Below are 13,968 nucleotides of genomic sequence, written 5' to 3'. Positions count from 1 at the left end.
GGTCAGGAAGATCCCTTGCAGAAGGAAATGGCAACCCACTCCAGTATTTTTGCCTGGAAAATCCTATGGACAAAGGAGGCTGGCAGGCCACAGTCGTTATGGTGGCAAAGTGTAGGGCATGACTGAGCTACTGAACACATATGCATGGAATAAAAAAAAAATACATAATTTTAGTCAGTCCTACTAAAGACCCCTGAATAGCCTTCAGTTCAGTTCAGTTCAGTCGCTCAGTTGTGTCCAACTCTTTGTGACCCCATGAGCTGCAACATGCCAGGCCTCCCTGTCCATCACCAACTCCCAGAGTTCACACAAACTCATGCCCTTCAAGTCGGTGATGCCATCCAGCCATCTCATCCTCTGTGATCCCCTTCTCCTCCTGCCCCCAGTCCCTCCCAGCATCAGAGTCTTTTCCAATGAGTCAACTCTTCACATGACGTGGCCAAAGTATTGGAGTTTCAACTTTAGCATCAGTCCTTCCAGTGAACACCCAGGACTGACCTCTTTTAGAATGATCTGGTTGGATCTCCTTGCAGTCCAAGGGACTCTCAAGAGTCTTCTCCAATACCACAGTTCAAAAGCATCAATTCTTCAGTGTTCAGCTTTCTTCACAGTCCAACTCTCACATCCATACATGACCACAGGAAAAACCATAGCCTTGATTAGACGGACCTTTGTTGGCAAAGTAATGTCTCTGCTTTTGAATATGCTATCTAGGTTGGTCATAACTTTCCTTCCAAGGAGTAAGCGTCTTTTAATTTCATGGCGGCAATCACCATCTGCAGTGATTTTGGAGCCCCCAAAAATAAAGTCTGACACTGTTTCCACTGTTTCCCCATCTATTTCCCATGAAGTGATGGGACCAGATGCCATGATCTTCGTTTTCTGAATGTTGAGCTTTAAGCCAACTTTTTCACTCTCCTCTATCACTTTCATCAAGAGGATTTTTAGTTCCTCTTCACTTTCTGCCATAAGGGTGGTGTCATCTGCATATCTGAGGTTATTGATATTTCTCCTGGCAATCTTGATTCCAGCTTGTGCTTCTTCCAGCCCAGCTTTTCTCATGATGTACTCTGCATAGAAGTTGAATAAACAGGGTGACAATATACAGCCTTGACGTACTCCTTTTCTTATCTGGAACCAGTCTATTGTTCCAGTTCTAACTGTTGCTTCCTGACCTGCATAAAGGTGTCTAAAGAGGCAGGTCAGGTGGTCTGGTATGCCCATCTCTTTCAGAATTTTCCAGTTTATTGTGATCCACACAGTCAAAGGCTTTGGCATAGTCAATAAAGCAGAAATAGATGTTTTTCTGGAACTCTCTTCCTTTTTCCATGATCCAGTGGATGTTGGCAATTTGATCTCCGGTTCCTCTGCCTTTTCTAAAATCAGCTTGAACATCTGGAAGTTCACAGTTCACATATTGCTGAAGCCTGGCTTGGAGAATTTTGAGCATTACTTTACTAGCGTGTGAAATGCATGCAATTGTGCGGTAGTTTGATCATTCTTTGGCATTGCCTTTCTTTGGGATTGGAATGAAAACTGACCTTTTCCAGTCCTATGGCCACTGCTGAGTTTTACAAATTTGCTGGCATATTGAGTGTAGCACTTTCACAGCATCATCTTTCAGGATTTGAAATAGCTCAACTGGAATTCCATCACCTCCACTAGCTTTGTTCGTAGTGATGTTTCCTAAGGCCCACTTGACTTCACATTCCTGGATATCTGGCTCTAGATGAGTGATCACACCATCATGACTATCTGGGTCATGAAGATCTTTTTTGTACAGTTCTTCTGTGTATTCTTGCCACCTCTTCTTAATATCTTCTGCTTCTGTTAGGTCCATACCATTTCTGTCCTTTATCAAGCCCATCCTTGCATGAAATGTTCCCTTGGTATCTCTAATTTTCTGGAAGAGATCTCTAGTCTTTCCCATTCTGTTGTTTTCTTCTCTGTCTTTGCATTTATCACTGAGGAAGAGTTTCTTATCTCTCCTTATAGCCTTACTATAATGAAATACAGCATTTAATTTTCTAAGATCTAGAATTGTGTCTTTTTAGCGATTTCATCATTATATAATAGAAATAATGAATAACAAGTCAACAATTAATAATGCATCTGCTCTGATCCATAATGGGATGAGAAAGGGGAATAAGATGTAGAACCTATAAAGAAGCTTACAATCCTATTTTTCTGTTTTAGTGTTTTACTTATTTTTGTTTATGTGGACAGTTTAAATGGAACATCTGAGATGAGTTAGGTGACAGTCTCAGACTACACAGCTAAGGATGGTGCTAAATTCATCTCTCAGTTTCTGACTCAGAGGCCACTGCTGTGATAATCTTGCTGTGTCCTGAGGACTGCTTCAGGGACTTGCACGTCCTTGAGTGCCAAGTCATTGGTGTCGGTGGTAGAGGCCTTTTGAGTTGCAGTCAGAGGGACTGGAAAAGCTAAGAAAGGAGATTTCCAGTACACATGAGAATGAAACAGCTTGTCAACTCACAGAATTACCAACAATTGTGAAAGGTCAGCAAGTGAAAGTGAAAGTCGCTCAGTCCAACTCTTTGTGACACTTTGTGACCCCACGGGCTATACAGTCCATGGAATTCTCCAGGCCAGGATACTGGAGAGGTAGCTTTCCCTTCCCCAGGGGATCTTCCCAACCCAGGAATTGAACTGGGGTCTCCTGCATTGCAGGCGGATTCTTTACCAACTGAGCTATCAAGAAAGCTATCAAGTCAGCAAGAGTCTGAATTAAACTTTCAGATCATGGTAAAGAGGATACGATAACTGAGTGAAAAATAAGGCCATTATTTGTTCACTTGATGTCTCCTGACGGCAACCAAAAATTTGTCTTGATGTATGCTAATATTATCCAAGACAGCCAACTTCTCAGAAGCTGTGTCCTTGCCTAATATTTCTTCACAGTTAGAAGTTATTTTCAGACTCTTCAGTGATTGCTATAAATACACAATGCAGAATTGAAGATGATCACAGAGCATGAAATTTAAGAAAGAAAAAAACTAACATGTTGGCATCATCCCTTGAAAATCCAGATTATTCCAAAAGCATTAATAATTACAGATTTTCCACATTCATTTATCACTTATTTGTTTTAGTTTTAGTGATATTCACAATAAAAAATGATTTTCAGTAGCAGTTATAATAATCAGATATTGTTTTATAATTATGTACTCATATACAATCAGACCATGTAAGTTAATACAGTAATAATATTCATGTTGATACTTGTTATTTGAAACATTTTAAAGCTACTACTGCTTTTTCCCTTCAGAAAATTACATGAAATAACTAAAAAATACTTCCTGATGAGTGTGTGTGTGTGCTCATTCACTCGGTTATGTCTGACTCTTTGCAACCCCATGGACTGTAACCCACCAGGCACTCTGTCCATGGAATTTTCCAGGCAAGAGTACTGGAGTGTGTTGTTTCCTCCTCCAGGGGATCTTCCAGACTCAGGGATTGAACCAGAGTCTCTTTAAGTCTCCTGTATTGGCAGGTGAATTCTTTACCACTTGCACCACCTGGGAAGCCCTTTCTGATGAATAGCCACATCCATATAGCCTAAAATATTGGAAATAACTGACACATTATGTTTGCTTTTAATTCAAAATTAATATATAAAAGATATTAAAAAATAAAAATTAATAATATATTCCAGAAAAGTAATATATTCCAAAAGTGATATAATTCAACTAGCTTTTTGTTGTTTGTTTGCTTTGGTCTTCCTCAATAAATAGCAGAATATGTTTATTTGCTAATCACGGCAATCTTAATAGTATTTATTATGTAACTTACTTCATCGATCATCTCTCATCCAGTCTTAATTCTAAGTATCATCAATATATTAACAACCTGATAAATATACATATGATTTGCTTGAATTTCTCTGAATTCCAAGCATGTATGTCCAATTATTATTTATATTGCAAATAGAAAATGCCTAACAACTGAAGCTTGGACACTTTGAAACTCATGGTCATAGAGAAATGACAATAAAAGAGGCCATAGAGAGCTCTCTAACATGGGCTGAAAGTGAGATTTGTGGTAACCTGCAAGCCACAGGAAGAAGGCATTTTGTTTGGAGGCAACAATCAACTGTTTCAAATATGTGGCTAGTTAAGTGAGACTGGAAGACTGAGAATTTGTCTTGTTTTGTTTTCTGAATGTTGAGAAACCATTGGTTTATCAACCCAGAGGTCATTGGTGGCCTATATAGGTATAGTTTTGATTATATGGTGTGCATGCATGTGTGTGTGTGTGTAGCCAGTCATGTCCAGCTCTTTGCAACCCTATGGAAAATAGCACAAAATCTCCTCTGTTCATGGGATTTTCCAGGTAAGAATACTGGAGTGGGTTGTCATTTCTTCCTCCAGGAGTTCTCCTCAATCCAGGGATGGAACCCTCATCTTCTGCATCTCCTGCATTGGCAGCCAGGTTCTTTATCACTAAGCTACCTGAGAAGGCTGATTATATGGTAGGGTTGAAGCTTAATCACAGAGGACAATTAAGTCAATAAGCAATAAGCAGTTGTATACTACAATTACAGATAATTATTATGAGGAGATTTATTATTTAAAAGAGAAAAAAGTAGGAGTGGTAGCTAAAAGGTGAAATTAGAGTCAGGAATTTTTTTTTAACTTTTTGAGAAGAGTTAAATAACAGAATGTTTGTAGGCTTAGGTGGAAAAGTAAATATGCAAGAGATAGAGTGAGAATATAATTTCTGAGAATTCGATTTACAGTCATATTTCTCCCCCTTGGTCTCCCTGCTGCTTTTCCAATCTTTTTGAGATGTGTCACCAATATAGTTCTGTCTTCTTCCTATTTGTTGTTTCCTAAACTTAAACTTCACCCCTCCTTGTATAGACAACTGAGGGAGACTAACTCAATATTTTAAAATATGCTTCTACCAGTATATCTGCCACTGGAGTTTCTCAGTCACACGCCCTGGCTGATTTATGTGTGACTTTAATCATCCATCTACTCTGCTTATGACCATCTTATTTCAGTTTCCTATGAAGCCTGTCCTTGACTTTTTTTATTTCTGCACAAATTTAGTGCAGCAGCATATTATTTGAAAATTTCTCATCATCAAACATGTGGATGGTGTAAATCAATAGAGAGGAGTTGGAAAAGAACCATCTTACACAGAACATTAATGGAATATTTTCTTGCATACTAATTTAACTGACTATATTGGACCTTGAAGTAGTGCATCACATCTTCCTAGATAGATATTAATCTGAATGTTTTGCCCCAAAATAAATTATTTTCCTCAGCTACATTCTTATAAAGTGACTCAACATGAATGGAAGTTTACCTAGATTGGATATTACTACAGATTTTTGTTTTTTTAACTCTGTGTGTTTGGGTTTGTTTTCATGGTTGTGGATGTTTAGTGGCTATATCCTGTCAGACTCTTTTGCAACCCTATGGACTGTAGCCTTCCAGGCTTGTCTTTCCATGGGCTTTCTCAAGCAAGAATACTGGAGTGGGTTGCCATTTTCTTCTCCACAGGATCTTCCTGACCCCGGGATTGAACCTGCATCCCCTGCTTGGAAGGAAATTTCTTTACCACTGCACCACCTGGAAAGCCCATTCATGTATGCATTTAATTGTAATTAAAACAGCATGTAGATGCACTCATTGGTGATGAATTATAATCTTTGATGAAGATTGGATTCTTGTTAAAACAAAAAACAAAAAAGCACAGCTGGGCTTGCATATGATTAATCTATAGGTTTTTGAAGAAATTGGAGTGAGTTGGTTATATCACCAGAGGTACAAGGTACAGTTTTTTTTTTTCTTTTTTTTTTTTTCAGGTTTGTGACATCTGGCTGGGGATCTCATTTGTGACATCTCATTTATACATGAGAACAGTGACAACCAATAAATGCAATGCTTTTATTTGCAAGTGAAAGTGGCAGACATTATCCTATGCATGCTACACATATTAAATTATTTAATGTTTATGACAAATCTAAATATAACAGTCATTGGTCCATAGCAATGACTGAAATCTCAAAAGGAGAATGTTGCCACATCCCTTAAAACTGGACCCAGATGTTCCTTGATTAGGATTCAGTTTTGCTCTCTGAGAATAGCTCTTAGAATAGCTTTAATTCTTGAGAATGAACTCCTAATGCAGGTTTCATTGAGATTTTCTCCAGGGTTCTGGGCTCTGCCTTCCTAGAAGATGTTTTATTTTATCAAAGAATTGGCCTATGTATATGAGCTTGTATATGAGTATCCTGCTTTCTGTTTACTTATACTTAGGGTCCAGAAGCCTTTGTACATTTTGAACTATCTCAGACATGTTCAGTCTAAGTCAATAGTAGGGTTTTTACCCCCGTGTGCTGTGTGCTAAGTCGCCTCAGTCAGGTCTGACTCTTTGAGACCCCATGCACTGTAGCTCACCAGGTTCTTCTGACCCTGGGATTCTCCAGGCAAGAATAGGGAATCTTCCCAAACCAGGGATCAAATCCACATCTCCTGCATTGGCAGGTAGGTTCTTAACCACTAACACTGCTATTCTAAAATCTTTGAAATTTGTGAGAATATATTTGAATGAAGTTCGCTTCATCTATCAAAAGCCACACTGACATCTCATTTTTGAACAGTTATCATCTTATTTCAAAGACACATACCATCATGCTCTTGGTTTTATCCTTGCTTACAGGTCTTGTTTCACTTCAAGAATCTCTTATCAACTTAGAAAACTAGGCATTAAAGACATGATATTCTAAACCCACAAAACTACCCCCATATATTCCATTTAAATTCTCCTTGAAAACTCTCATTCCTTCTTTAGCTCAGGTTTCTCTTGCAACACTTTATCAGAGTCAGCTCTGTGCACCCAACTGTCACTTTCAGCAATCTACCTGGATCTATCTTTAACCAAATCTAATTTCTTTAGCACATTTTATGTCTTCTAAGATAATTCAGGTAATATCTTTGGCATTTGTCTCACTACTATTAATGTCACTTTTCCTAATTCCAATTACACTATTTTTACTTCTTTTGCATTGTTTGCTAATAATTCATTCATCAGTTTTTAAGGACCACATGCTACTTGGTGTCAAAGCCAATTTCACAATTTTATTATGGCAAGCTGCTGATGCTGCTAAGTCACTTCAGTTGTGTCCGACTCTGTGCAACCCGATAGATGGCAGCCCACTAGGCTCCCCTGTCCCTGGATTCTCCAGGCAAGAACACTGGAGTGGGTTGCCATTTCCTTCTCCAGTGCATGAAAGTGAAAAGTGAAAGGGAAGTCGCTCAGTTGTGTCTAACTCTTAGCGACCCCATGGACTGCAGCCTACCAGGCTCCTCCATCCATGGGATTTTCCAGGCAAGAGTACTGGAGAGGTTTGCCATTGCCTGCTCCGTATTATGGCAAGGTCACACTCAACTTCAAGAAGAGAAATATATCTGGTATGAAAGAATTTATAATATGGAGAAGAAAACAGAGGGTTACTGATAGGATGATGTCAACAAAAAAAAAGGCTTATACTTATGTAAGAGCTGCCCATTAAATTCTTCCTGTAAAATTGGAGCAATTGCTGTCAGTGACACATTGAAAGCTTGACTCTGGCCCTAATGGGTTAGACATTTACAATGACACAAAAAGGTACATCAAATAAAATACATGGATGTTTTGATGTTAAGATGGAAATACTAAAAGCAACAGAATGTGTATTCACAATAATCTTAAGACATGGTACCGAGCAAGATGAATTTAAAAGGATCCACATATTTAAGTTCTGAACTTGAAGCAAAACTACAACAGCAACAGGAAGAAGCATAAAACCACAATGAAACAAAAATTAAAAACAAAAAATGTAAGACATGCGCACAGAGGAAAATCAAACCTGAATGACTACATACTATTAAATATGTCACTCATGAGAGAAGTGTAAAAAAGATAAGAGGACTATATTTCAAAAACATGTTTGTGGGAAAAAATAACCACTGAATTTCAAGATCCTCAACATTCTCAGAATGGTAAAGTCTGAGTAATTGTCTCTATAAAGAAACTTACAAATTTTTGTTCCTGTTTTGTTTTAACTAAAACTTCCCCATACATACGATAACTTAAAGTAGTTCTTATTGCCAAGAAATCTATACTGTGAATATTTCAGTAATCATTTAATGAATGAACTATTGTTTCTTGGCTACCCATTTACTATTTTACATTAGTTCATCATTGTATATTTACTTTGATAAAATATTTTTTTAATCTATACTACTTTTAAGAGATTTTACAGACAAGCCTACTTATTGTTATATCACATGGATAAAAAGGAGGCAATTGATTTTCCAAATTGGGAAAAGAGTTCATCAAAGCTGCAGATAGTCACCCTGCTTATTTAACTTATATGTAGAGTACATCATGAAAAACGCTGGCCTGGATGAAGCAAAAGCTAGAATCAAGATTGCCAGGAGAAATACCAATAACCTCAAAATTGCAGATGACACCACCTGTATGGCACAAAGTAAAGAGAAACTAAAGGGCTTCTTGATAAAAGTGAAAGAGGAGAGTGTAAAAGCTGACTTAACATTAAACATTCAAAGAACAAAGATCATGGCATCCAGTCCCATCATTTCATGGCAAATAGATGGGGAAACAATGGAAACTGACAGATTTCATTTTCTTGGGCTCCAAAATCTCTGTACATGGTGACTGCGGCCATGAAATTAAAAGACACTTGCTCCTTGGACAAAAATCTATGACAAACCTAGACAGCATATTAAAAAGCAGACATTACTTTGCCAACAAAGTTCTGTCTAGTCAAAGCTATGATTTTTCCATCAGTCATGACTGGATGTGAGAGGTGAGCCATAAAGAAGGCTCAGCATCGAAGAATTGATGTTTTTGAACTGTAGTGTTGGAGAAGTCTCTTGAAAGTCCCTTGGACTGCAAGGAAATAAAACTAGTGAATGTAAAGGAAATCAGTCCAAAATATTCATTGGAAGGACTGATGCTGAGGCTGAACCTGAAGTTCCAATACTTTGGCCACCTGATGCGAAGAGCTGACTCATTAGAAAAGACCCTTATGCTGGGAAAGACTGAAGGCAGGATAAAGGGCTGATGGAGGATGAGATGGTTGGATGACATCACTGACTCGATGGGCATGAGTTTGAGTAAGCTCTGAGAGTTGGTCATGGACAGGAAAGCATGGCATGCTGCAGTCCACGGGGTCATAAAGAGCTGGATACAACTGAGCAACAGAACAACAACAGCGATTTTACACAAAGTTAGAGAAACAATTGTTTGGATGCAATACTCAGGTTCAAAATCTGACAATTCCACTCCAGCCTTCAAGTACACTGTGGAACAATGGTTGAATGTCTTTGAAAGAAAAATATTTTTGCATACTATTGTATGCTGCAGGTCTGGTCAGGATAAAAGCCAATAGGTTTGTAGTAAATGAATTAATAAGCTTAAATAGTAACTCTTTCCAATTGACTTCAATAATATTTAGAAGCTGTTTTTGTTTTTTTTTTCCTTTTGAAGCTGTTCAAAAGTATCTTAAATAAAAATTACTTTAGTGAATGACTCCCTAGATTATATACTTAGCTTGATATAGGGTCTCAGAAAATAATTTTCTCCTTTTATACTTAAATGTCATTCAGTGTTACTTTTGGTCGCTTACAAAGTTTTCCATTCATGAATCTATTACAATTTATTTCAGTTAAAATGTGGCTTGAGCCCAAAACTTGGAAGGAAAAAAGCATACATTTGATGTGGAATACAAATCTTTCTAAATGTTAGAAGAAAATAAATTTGAACATTTTTTCAATAATGTATTACCAGAGGCCAGCATATTTTTATCATATTATATATAAGTGCATGCCTATCATATAGGTCTCAGACTGCAGGCTATAGTATTTTTATTCATCAGCTTAAAATTTACAACCACAAAATAACATGTATTAAAACTGAGAAGGGAGCTTATATAAACTCCTAACTTATTTCTAAACTTTTTTTCTGTGTTTTTATGTAGCACCCAAAAGTAACTATGAACAAAGTAAATGCATTGCCTAGATAAAAATCAGTTTTTAATTCACATGGGATTTATAGTGTTTCTTGCAGTGATTTTGAAATAACTGATTCATAATACATTCAGTTTCAAGGACAACAGGTAATAAATATCAAATTTGCCAGACTTGGTTTATCAAAAAAAAATCATTATTAATAAATAAGAATATCCATGTAATGCAGTTTAAGATTTTCAGGAAGAGTTTAACAAGTTAGCAAAGCAGAGAACAATAAAACACAATGATTTCTCCTACTGAGATAAACATATGATATCATATAACTAAACACAATAGGGAACTTCATTTTTTTTAATATTGTGCATATAATCTCTAACTTTATATGAATGCTGTAAACTAAGATACATTTATCATACGTACAAATATATGTTACATTAAGCACTAAGATTGAGATTAGATTTAGTTAAAAATGTATGTAATATAATTTTAAGGGATTGAATATATATCAATTTCTTGTTTCAGTTTCTATATTCTTGTCCTTGTAGTGGAAACAAAAAAATACTTCTATAATACACAGTCCTGTTTTGTCTCAATAAAATATTTTTTAAAAATTTGTACATACTTAAAAATAGAAAAAATGGAAAGAGTAATATTGGAGGTACTCATTATATTATAGTTACCTTTAAAGCTTCATTTTTAACTATTCTAAGGGAAAAAATTCTCAAAATTTTCAAAAATGCCCAGAATTCTGCAAGCCAGGCTTCAACAGTAAAGGAACTGTGAACTTCCAGATGTTCAAGCTGAATTTAGAAAAGGCAGAGGAAGCAGAGATCAAATTGCCAATATCCGCTGGATACTTGAAAAAGCAAGAGAGTTCCAGAAAAACATCTGTTTCTGCTTTATTGACTATGCCAAAGCCTTTGACTGTGTGGATCACAATAAACTGTGGAAAATTCTTAAAGAGATGAAAATACGAGACCACCTCACCTGCCTCTTGAGAAATATATATGCAGATCAGGAAGCAACAGTTAGAACTGGACATGAAACAACAGACTGGTTCCAAACAGGAAAAGGAGTACGTCAAGGCTGTATATTGTCACCCTGCTTATTTAACATGTATGCAGAGTACATCATGAGAAACGCTGGGCTGGAAGAAGCACAAGCTGGAATCAAGATTGCAGAGAAAATTATCAATAACCTCAGATATGCGGATAACACCACCCTTATGGTAGAAAGTGAAGAGGAAGTGAAGTGCCTCTTGATGAAAGTAAAGAAGGAGAGTGAAAAGTTGGCTTAAAACTCAATCTTCAGAAAACGAAGATCATGGCATCTGGTCCCATCACTTCATGGCAAATAGACAGGGAAACAGTGGAAACAGTAACAGACTTTATATTTTGGGGCTCAAAAATCACTGCAGATGGTGATTGCAGCCATGGAATTACAAGATGCTTACTCCTTGGAAGAAAAGTTATGACCAACCTAAAAGCATATTAAAAAGCAGTGGCATTACTTTGCCAACAAAGGTCCGTCTAGTCAAAGCTATGGTTTTTCCAGTAGTCATGTATGGATGTGAGAGTTGGACTATAAAGAAAGCTGAGCACCGAAGAACAGATGCTTTTGAACTGTGGTGTTGGAAGAGACTCTTGAGAGTCCCTTGGACTGCAAGGAGATCCAATCAGTCCATCCTAAAGGAAATCAGTCCTAAATATTCATTGGAAGTACTAATGCTGCAGCTGAAACTCCAATACTTGGGCCATCTGATGGGAAGAAATGACTCTTTTGAAAAGACCCTGATGCTTGGAAAGATTGAAGGCAGGAAGAGAAGGGGATGACAGAGGATGAGATGGTTGGATGGCATCACCAAATCAAGGGTCATGAGTTTGAGTAAATTCAGAGAGTCGATGATGGACAGGGAGGCCATGGTGTGCTGCAGTCCATGGGTTGCAAAGAGTCGGACACCAATGAGCGACTGAACTGAAGGAAAACAATTACAAATATACTGGAACTTTTTAAAATCTTTCTAAACAAATCTCTCTTTTTTTCTTTTTTCCTTGAGCAAGCAACATTGTGACATTGCTGGATAGCATTACAAAAGTGCTTTTGTTTTATTGTTCTTAATAATATACATATATTTATCCATAAATAGATTCAAGTGCTATATTTTTTTGTTTATTTTAAAATTGTCCTTTAAGTCAACATATATTTTTTAAATTTACTCTTTGTAATTAAAACTACATTATATGATCAAAATCATTCATACTTTTTATATTTATATAATGTTTTTGATGCACAGAATTTTGATGGACACTCAACTTATCTACTTTTTCTTTTGTTATTTACTTTTGACATGATGTCTAAGAAACTGTTACTAATTCCAAAGTCATAAAATTTACCCCTGTGTTTTCTCTTAAATTACAGTGTTTCAACTCATATTTAGATCTTTCATCTAGGGTGAGCTAAATTTGGTAAGATAAAGGTCTAACTACATTCTTTTGTAATTTGAGATTTGTCAGTCCTCCAACTTAGCTGTTTTTCAAAATAATTTTGGCTATTCATCATACCTTGCAATATCCTATAAATTTTAGGAAGATTTTTAACATTTCAGGAAAAAAAAGGCCATTAAAATTTTCATAGGAGTTAGACTGAATATATGTATTTATTTGGAGGGTGTTTCCATGTTAACAACATTGATTTTTAGAATCCATAATCAAGGGATATCTTTCCATTATTTTGATTTTTACTTTATTTCAGTAGAGTTTTTTATTTACCACTGTACATATCTTTCACTTCCTTGATTGCATTTTTTGTAACTATCTTATGCATTTTGATGCTATTGGAAATGAAAGCCTTAAAATATCCCTTTAGATTGTACACTGCTAGTCTATATAAAAAATGCATCTGATCTGTGTGTGTTGGTCTTATATCCTTTACCTTTGCTGACTATGTTTATTGGCTTTAACAACAGTGAGCTTGGTTTGACTATGAACTTTCAGTTTATGTTTTTGTTTTTAGCTCTTTGGTGTTTATATGTATGTTTTTTTCAGATTTTCTATATACATCATGTTAACTATGGATTGAAAAAGTTTTACTACTTCTCTTCCAACTAGATAGCTTTTTTTTTTTTTTTCATCCAATTTTCTCTGGTTTCATTATCCAATGCAAAGTTGAACAGAAGAAGGCAAAGTCGGTGGCTTTGTCTTATTCCTGATCTTGGAAGAGGAAAGTTTTCATCATTGACTATGATGTTTTCATCATTTTCATCATTTTTTTTTTCATCCTTGACTATCATATTAGCTGTCAGTTTTGTTGTAAAATCTCCTTATCATGTTAAGAAAATATTTTTGTATCCCTGGCGTATTGATGGATCTTATTGGAAGTGGTCAAACAGGAGATGGCAAGAGTGAACATTGGCATTTTTGGAAACAGTGAACTAAAATAGAAAAGAATGGGTGAGCTTATTTCAGATGAACATTATATTTGCTACTGTGGGTCAGAATCCCCTAGAATAAATGGAGTAGTCCTCATAGTCAACAAGAGAGTTTGAAATGCAGTACTTGGGTATAGTCTCAAAAACGGCAAAATGACCCTGTTTGTTTCCAAGCCAAATCATTCAATATCACAGTAATCTCCAAGTCTATGCCAAAACCATTAATGCCTAAGAAGCTGAAGTTAAAAGGTTCTGTGAAGACCTAGAAAACCTTCTAGAACTAACACCAATATATATATATATATATATATATATATATATATATATATATATATAATTTTCATCATAGGGAGCTGGAATGCAAAAGTGGGAAGTCAAGAGATACCTGGTGTAACAGGTAGATTTGGCCTTGGAGTACAGGGCAAAGGCTAACAGACACTCACCAAGAGTATGCACTGGTCATAGTAAACACCCCCTTTCAACAACACAAGATGACTCTGCACATTGACATCACCAGATAGTCAATAC

Source organism: Bubalus bubalis, chromosome 19 (genome assembly GCF_019923935.1).
Source record: "Bubalus bubalis isolate 160015118507 breed Murrah chromosome 19, NDDB_SH_1, whole genome shotgun sequence".
NCBI classification, from domain to species: Eukaryota; Metazoa; Chordata; class Mammalia; order Artiodactyla; family Bovidae; genus Bubalus; species Bubalus bubalis.
Note: the sequence above shows the minus strand (reverse complement) of the source record.